The sequence below is a fragment of the Papaver somniferum genome, chromosome 2 (genome assembly GCF_003573695.1).
Source record: "Papaver somniferum cultivar HN1 chromosome 2, ASM357369v1, whole genome shotgun sequence".
Lineage (NCBI taxonomy): Eukaryota > Viridiplantae > Streptophyta > Magnoliopsida > Ranunculales > Papaveraceae > Papaver > Papaver somniferum.
Genome location: NC_039359.1, coordinates 51,616,446 through 51,624,462, shown reverse-complemented (window position 1 = coordinate 51,624,462; position 8,017 = coordinate 51,616,446). Strand labels below are relative to the sequence as shown.

General features: G+C 35.9%; 1 pseudogene; it reads right to left on the bottom strand.

Annotated features, from left to right (window-relative positions):
- Nucleotides 1-4,914: 4,914 nt before the first annotated feature.
- On the bottom strand, nt 4,915-7,101 carry LOC113353258 (annotated as a pseudogene).
- Nucleotides 7,102-8,017: the final 916 nt, after the last annotated feature.

Sequence of the window (8,017 nt, the reverse complement as noted above, 5' to 3'; positions counted from 1 at the left end):
GTTCCATTCTTCTGAACCAAACACCCCCTAAGTATAAGGATCCTGGATGCCCCACCATATCTTGTGCGATTGGTAATCACATGGTCGATAAAGCTTTACTTGACTTAGGAGCTAGTGTTAACTTACTCCCGTATCATGTATACACCCAGCTAGGTCTTGGTAAGTTGAAACCGACTAAAATGACACTACAATTAGCTGATAGGTCTGTCAAAGTCCCTCTTGGTGTCATAGAGGATGTTCTGATTGAGGTTGATAAGTTTATTTATCCCGTGGATTTCGTTGTTCTAGACACCCAGCCTGTTCAGGACCCAAGTCGTCAAATCCCAGTGATTTTAGGTCGCCCATTTTTAGCCACAGCTAACGCTGTCATCAACTGTAAGACTGGGATTATGAACATATCCTTTGGTAATATGACCACTGAACTAAATGTCTTTAATGTTACTAGACAACCTTCTGAGAACGATGATTTAGAAGAAGTGAATATGATTAGCACTTTAGTTCAGGATTTGGTTCAGGATAATTGGCTTGATACTTTACTGGTAGATTCTTTAGATGATTTTGAGGAAACCATTCTCTTAGATCAGATATGTGATCAATCTTTAGAAGAATCTCTTGAGTATTTTAAAGATTCTATGGACCCATAAATTCAGGTAATAGTTTTATGTTTTTCTGAGAATAATGATGACCCTAAGTTTGGGGGTAGAGAACTAGAAGAATCTCTTGAGTATTTTAAGGACTCTGAAGATCCGGAAATTCAAGAAATAGTTAGAGGTTTGTCTGTGAACCCTAAGTTCGGGGGTAGTGATGGTTCTTGTGATTGTATCGTATCCCTAATTAGAGTCCCTAACTTGGGACTCGAGCCTTTTACATCGGAGATATTAATTGAGTCTTTTCAGACTCCGAAACCCGATCCTCCTGATACTGTCCAGGAGTTAACCCAGGTATTAGAGACCCATTTTTCGGATGAATCTATTTATCGAGACACACATATGAAGTTCAATTACGCGCCGCAGATAAACCCAGTTTTCTTGACAGAAACCTTAGATGAGGACGTGCTCCTTCTTTTCATTTTTCTGAATCAGTGCAGTTGTCTCATACTGGTGACTATTGATATATGACTTTGCAAGGTGACAATCCTTTTTGAGGTATTTGATGTCTAGCTAAATACTTTAAATTTAGCATTTCCTGGGAGGTACTCATGCTTACGGTAATATCCTTCCTTATTTCTTTTTCCATCCATCAAGTGGTAACAGTTTCTTATTGTTCATGCTTTTAATTTCATATTTAGAACATTGAGGACAATGTTAGATTTAAGTTCGGGGGTGGGGAAGAAACTTTTTTTTAGCTCTTAGCTGCAACAAATAAACTCCAGAGCCTAGAAATTTATGCTTATTAAGGTTGGCACTAACCAATCTAAGTGGATGCGAACATCTTGGTTGTAGGAGTTGAGGAACCAATCTGATTAGATGGAAACATCTAAAGAGTCTATTCATAAAAGCATAGAGCTCAGGTGTTAGAATTAAAAAAAACATGGTAGTTTCGCCATATCTCGTTGAATCCTAATCCTTCTGTTTTTATTTTTTAAGTGATTTGGTGGGGCACACGATTCAAGTTTTTACCTTTCCTAGGGTGGAATAGAGTGATTGGGATACCAAAAAAAAAAAAAAAAAAGAGACCAGACCATTAGACCAACAGGAATAAATTCAATAACGTCGACCATTGGTGCCCTTGTATATGTCAGTTGTGTTGACCTAGAGTTAGGTTTATCGACCACTGTTCCCCTTGTATATGCCAGATGTGTTGATATTAGTCAGACCGGTATCTCAGTCCATTAAGATAGGTTCACCTTGGCAGAGGCCTTCATACAGATATGGGAAACACTGTTCACTTTTAACCATCTTTTTATCCATCTTCTTAATCTTTCCATGTGATTGGTTGACTCCGGTTATGATGTACAAAAAATATCTGAGTAGAGCCTTGTCACTTATATATGAATTTTAGTATGCTGAGTGCAAACTCGTGTACAACAATTGGAATTTCGCATCAGGGTACTTCCTCCTATAGTCAATGATTGTATGCCAACCAAGGAGATTCTTTAGTGCTTTCCAAGGTTCTGTGTAGATAGCTAAGGTCTGGAGTAAAGGTTTTTTGGGTACACCTCTGGTAAACCCTCCGGAGACAACACTCCGCCACTAGGGCCACCTAGCGGTTTAACGGCTAGCTGCACGTGCTAAGTGTAGTCATTTTTATTTTCTAGATTTCCTCGAGGACTAGCAAATAATAAGTTTGGGGGTATTTGATAGACACATTTTTGTGTCTACGTTGTCCTTAATTTCATGTATTGTTGCTACTCGATTTTTTTTACTTATTATGGTATTTTATGTGTTTTTAGGTACTTTTGGAAATAAACATCTTGGAAAAATCGGCTCGAAAAGTCGTCTAAAGCACCGGAAGGAACATGTTATTCATACTCTCACTTGTGGATAAGGGGCTCCCAAATGATAAGGGGTACCCAAAGGATATTTGCACCCAAGCAGCTGATCAGAGACACCCCTCATGGCATCTTCTATTCGCACCCCAGGACCGGATAGGGGGCACCCATCTTCTTCTTCACGGGAAAGATATTTGGCGGGAAAAGAAATCTCAATTGTGTGAGGTTCTGGTCATGATATTATTGGGATATTTGTGTCTTTAAGACATGATTGTCTTCTTACCATGACAGTAAGATTTTGTACGTGTCTTGAATGGAAGGAAATCGTATACTTTTGGATATTTTCGAAAACTGGGAAGGAATTATTCACGGAATTAATTGAAGATATTCTTTTCATTATTTGGCTCAATTAAATGAGAAGATTTGGATATACCATACAACTCAGAAGACGTGTGAAAATGGGAAGAAAATATTCCCAGAATATTTTCCACCAAGGCCGAGTTAAGAGAGAATTATTTTGAGTTATAGCGAGATTTCTTGGTGCTACTGGGTATAAATAGGTTCCTAGGATCACATAGAATGAGTGATTAGGAAGTGATTAGGGGAAGAGTTTTAAACACCCGATTTTCATCATTTTCTCTCCATTTTATCTTTGTAAACAATTTTTGAAGCAATGAACAAATATTTTGAACGTGTTTACACAATGATGAGCTAAACCCAATCTTCCGGGGCGATGGAGGAAGCCATTCTTCCAAAAGTTATGTGGTAAAATTTATTTGAATTAATTTATGCAATTCTTTTATGATTATTTGCACCGAATGAAAATTGAGTAATGATTTTTATTAATTAGTTGTGTTTTCTCTTGATGAAGTATGCTTAGTTTAGGGCTTTTGATACTTCATGCTTGCGATTAACAATTAACATTAAATTACATGAATTTTGGTGAATGATGAAATCCTGAACCCCGGTCTCTATAATATAATCAGTTTTAATTTGCTTTATTTTCTTTAGTTTTAAAATTTAAATCTAAAAGCACAACCTTCACAAGTCTTGAACGAACTCTATTTATTACTACAACAACTTTGAAAACACATCAAATTTTTGGTGTGATAATATTATCATACCAACATGCAACGCACGTGCATTCTACTTGTGTGGTATGATAATATTATCAGTGATTTGTCTACCGGGGGAGAAAGGAAGATTGGTTATGAGAGATTATCTTTTTAAGATTTGGTTTAAGACGGTTGGATAAGATTTTGGAAATGATTTTGTATATAGTGTTACTCAGACTAATGGGTCCAAAATCTGTTGGGGTTTGTAGTGTGGATATTTTTGGGATTAGGGTTATGAAAGAATGGTTTAAATTTGGATCAAAGTTCCTGAGTTAAAAAATTCTTGCACAGATTGAATTATATCCGGACCCAATATATCCCAATTGGCTTTAAAGAGGCCCGGTTAAAATCCATCTGGCCCAGGAGCCCCCCACTGAACCATATTTGATATTGTATGCCAAATCTCTTGTTTTGACGAAGTAACGGAAAAGGAAAATTTTTCCTCTGCAGAAATACAAGGAGCTATGATATTGGATAAGTTTTTCATGTAGTTGGTACTTTGCGATGTGCTTATCAGAGAGAAATGATTAACCCGAAGGGTGTTGATTTGATCTCTACCTGAAATCCAAAGGCCAGACGGTTCTCTAAGGGAGTGAATTTCATTTATTCTTTTCCCATTTGAAGCCGTAGCATGAAAATATTCTGTGTTTTGGTCATATTCCTTGAAAAATTTATCCCTAGATATTTGATGATAATAGTCATTCTTGATTTGGTATCATTCTCCTAATTTTGCATGGAGTTTTTTAATTTTATCAAGATTGGTAGAGAAATTACCTGATTTATGAAGAGAATCATTTCTAATATTCAGGGATTTTATGTTTTTGTAGATATTTCCGAAAACATCAAAATTTCATTGAGATTTATTGGCTTGTTGTGATTAATGAAAATTTGGTAAATTAAACTGAAACAAGAAATGGGAAAGCAACAATTATGTTTTCTTACCGAGGGAGACAGTTTTGGTGTTGATAGTTCTGAATAAGCATAGAGGTCACAGAGATTATAGAGACCAGAAAGAAAAAAGAAAAAGAACATATAATGAAATTACGATTGCTCATCTCCCAGATCATGGATTGAATATATAAAGTACTTAAATCCTTAATTTGAATTCAAACAAGATCCAAACTGAAGGAAAAGTGTGAACTTGAGGTTTTTCTCTATTTTGTACAACTCTTAGTGCTCATCACAGTAACTTGGTTAGCTTTTGTCAAGGATGAATCTCAATTACTAAGCAACAGAAGAACGAATTTGTTGGAGTAAGACATAAGGATAAAGAAAAAGGACATAGTGCTAAATGGAAATTTCTTGAAAGGACCTGTTTACAATAAAATAAGATTGCCGGTTGTATGGAACTGTTCATCAAAAAGAAAGTTGTATGGAACTGAAAATGTTTTGTTGATTTTAAGTGAATTTAATCCAACCGTTGGAGAGATGACCAACGACAAATAAGCTGCTTGCTTATAAAGCTCTGCTGCGGGGGATAGCAATGCTCTTCCATGAATAAACAAGTGGCATGCTATTTTATTATTTTATTTGTAAAATAAAGAGTTATTTCTTCTTGAAAAGCTGTTGGGAGATCAACCACTCTTCACCATTATTATATTTGAACAACTCATTTGCAGTGATACACAGTAGCCTCCACCAGTTGATTAGCTTTACGGCCTCTTCTTCGCCAATCCCATAAAATGAGATGAATATATCTTTTACTTCTTCAATTTTACCGTCTATTCTTTTCAATATTACTTCACTGCATATTGTGAAACAGTCATTTTGACTCATTTAAACACCTAACATTAGAATAATAAAGCTCTTACATGAAGATAATCAACCAAGTTTGTGACATCTTACTTGGTACGAGCGAAATTATTTCCGCTTAGAATCCAGTGATCTATAACCGTCACATCCTCATAAGTAAAATATTTAAATTAGCTTGAAGGAACAACATTTGAAGTCATCTAAAGGAAGAGTAATCTTGGGAAAAAGATAGCTCTAGAAATGTACTATTAAAGTATCACTTTTGTCTCAAAGAAAAAAATTGGAAAGAATAGAATCACTTTTTGTGTGACAAATACGTACGAGCATCACTATAAAGTCCCTCTCTGCTTTTTACCTGGAAATACAGAAGACATGTTGCTGATGGTATTACTAATGTCCCGGATGGGAAAAAGTTTTTGGCGTACCAATCATCCTCACTCAGTGGCTGCAAAAAGAAGTATGAAAGTTAGCTGGTTAGAATTTATCATTAACCTAAACTTTTTTTTACTTTCATTTAAAATCACCCTGCATAAGTTGAAAAACTGTTCTTGTATGTAAGCGCTTACCTCCCAGTGGTCGGAAAAGCTTTTGTGACATAAATGCTCCAAGAAAAGTAAACCATCATCTTTCATCCATTTTGATATTTTCGGAGAAATAGTTCAAAGTTCTTCATATGCTAGAAAAAAAGTAAAAACAAATGAAAATAAAGATTAATTACCATTTCGGTATCTATCTATGACATAAACAATATACTCCATACCTCGATCAGTCCGATGACGAATACACGGTCAAATGTGCTTTCAATATCGACTGTTGTAACATCCGCTAATATTATCTCAACATTTGATAAATTGAGATTTCTATACAAAGTGGAAGAAGAATGAAATAGTTTAGGCAGATTAATTTTACTACGTTTTCTGAGAAAAAAAAAACTCACTAGACAATCGAAATACTTGCAGTAGAAAACCAAAACTCACTAGAAAACTCCAGTGCTTAGAAAATTCACTAGAAAACAGAAATACTTACTTGCACTGTTCTAGTATGTATTCTTTGTGCGATGACGTATTAGTAACTCCGGTGATCTTGCTTTTTATGTATTTCTTTGCAAGATGCAGAACAAGTAGCCCAGCTCCACACCCTAGGTCTAATATGCTGTGACCATCTTTTAAGCCTGCCCTCTCACAGTACAAATCCATCATTTTGGTATTTGCCTCTTCTATCGTAGTAGTCGTTTCATCCGTAAACAAACCGGCGCTGGTCACAAAAATATATGCAAGAAAAAGAAGAAGAAAAAAACTAGTCTTTTAGTCTTCCAATAAATGTGATAATCATGTATCAAATGACATTTAGAGTGAGTTTACCTCTCTTTTCCGCCGAGAATCTGGTTGAATGAGTCCGGTGTCTCATAAATCTTATGGTTTTCTAATGTGTCTATCTCTGTTGCCATTTTCATGCCACGAAGCGGTATCGGCGACGACGACAACAACAACAACAAAAATGAGTAATCAAGTGAGCTGAACATAAGCAACCTGTTTAAATTAAGCAGATTAAAAATGATAAACATCATTACATTTATTGAAGTCAAGGAGTTGAGCAAGTTGTTCTTGTTGAGTAGGTTTTGTGCCCCATTTGATACGTTTTTGGATCCCAATCTTCATCAGCCTTCTGACCTCTTCATCGGAAATCAGTCCGAGCTCCATATTCTTCCACAAATCATCTTGTTGACTGATTTTAGTTGCGTCCATTGTGGTCGACATCCTTCCCTGGAAACTAAAGCGAAATGCAGAACTAGTTAAAGATGAACTAGACCTTGTACTCCCTCGGTACCAAATATATAGACAGTTGGGATATATATTCTTTTAATTAACTGAAGTTTTCACAATTTTTTTCCCCCTAATTTGCCCTTAATCAGCCGATGGAAGGTAGATTTCCTGTTGGACAAACGAAAGGAGACCAAGAGATGTAAAGCGTGCCGGCCCAACACAACCCAGTCCACGAAGTCACGTGCTTAGCGTGTTCTGTGCCGTGTTGTGATGTCCCTGAGGTTAAGATTTGTCGTGCTGTGCCATACTAGATGACGTGTTGTTTTGTGTAGTGTCGGAAAAATAAATGTGTTGTGTCGTATTATGCTCAATAGGATACATTTATTTTGTGTTTTTCAAATATTTTGGAATCCTATGAGTTGTTATGAAAAGAAGTAAATATAACGATGTCTTAAATATCAAAAATTAACTAGAATAAAGACTTTTTTATAAAATATATACATAATTTGATGTATTTTGTAGTATTTTATGCATATTATGTTGTGCTTTCTTAACATGATGTGATGTCCAGTGCCACATGCTTATTTGTACCGCGTGCAGTGTTGTGCCACTGTGACAATTATGCTAGCCCAACACAACCAACGAAACTAACATGCTGGACCGTCCTAGGCTAAGTCACGTATTGAACTGAGTTGTGCTCAAATTTTAACGTCTTATTGCTGGACTGTGCTTGTACTGGCACCACCCAGTTGACATCGGAGTCCTATATAGATGTGGTTAGATTTTTGTAAGTAACGTTTTTTGCAACGTTGTTTTCAATGAAAAAAATAAATCAATTTCATTCAAATTTAATCCGATTGATTTGATATTCTCATGATTGCAGTCCCGAAATATTGTTAGAACCCATAATTTGATATAAACAGACGGAGTTCATATTCAATGTTTTTGAATTAAAA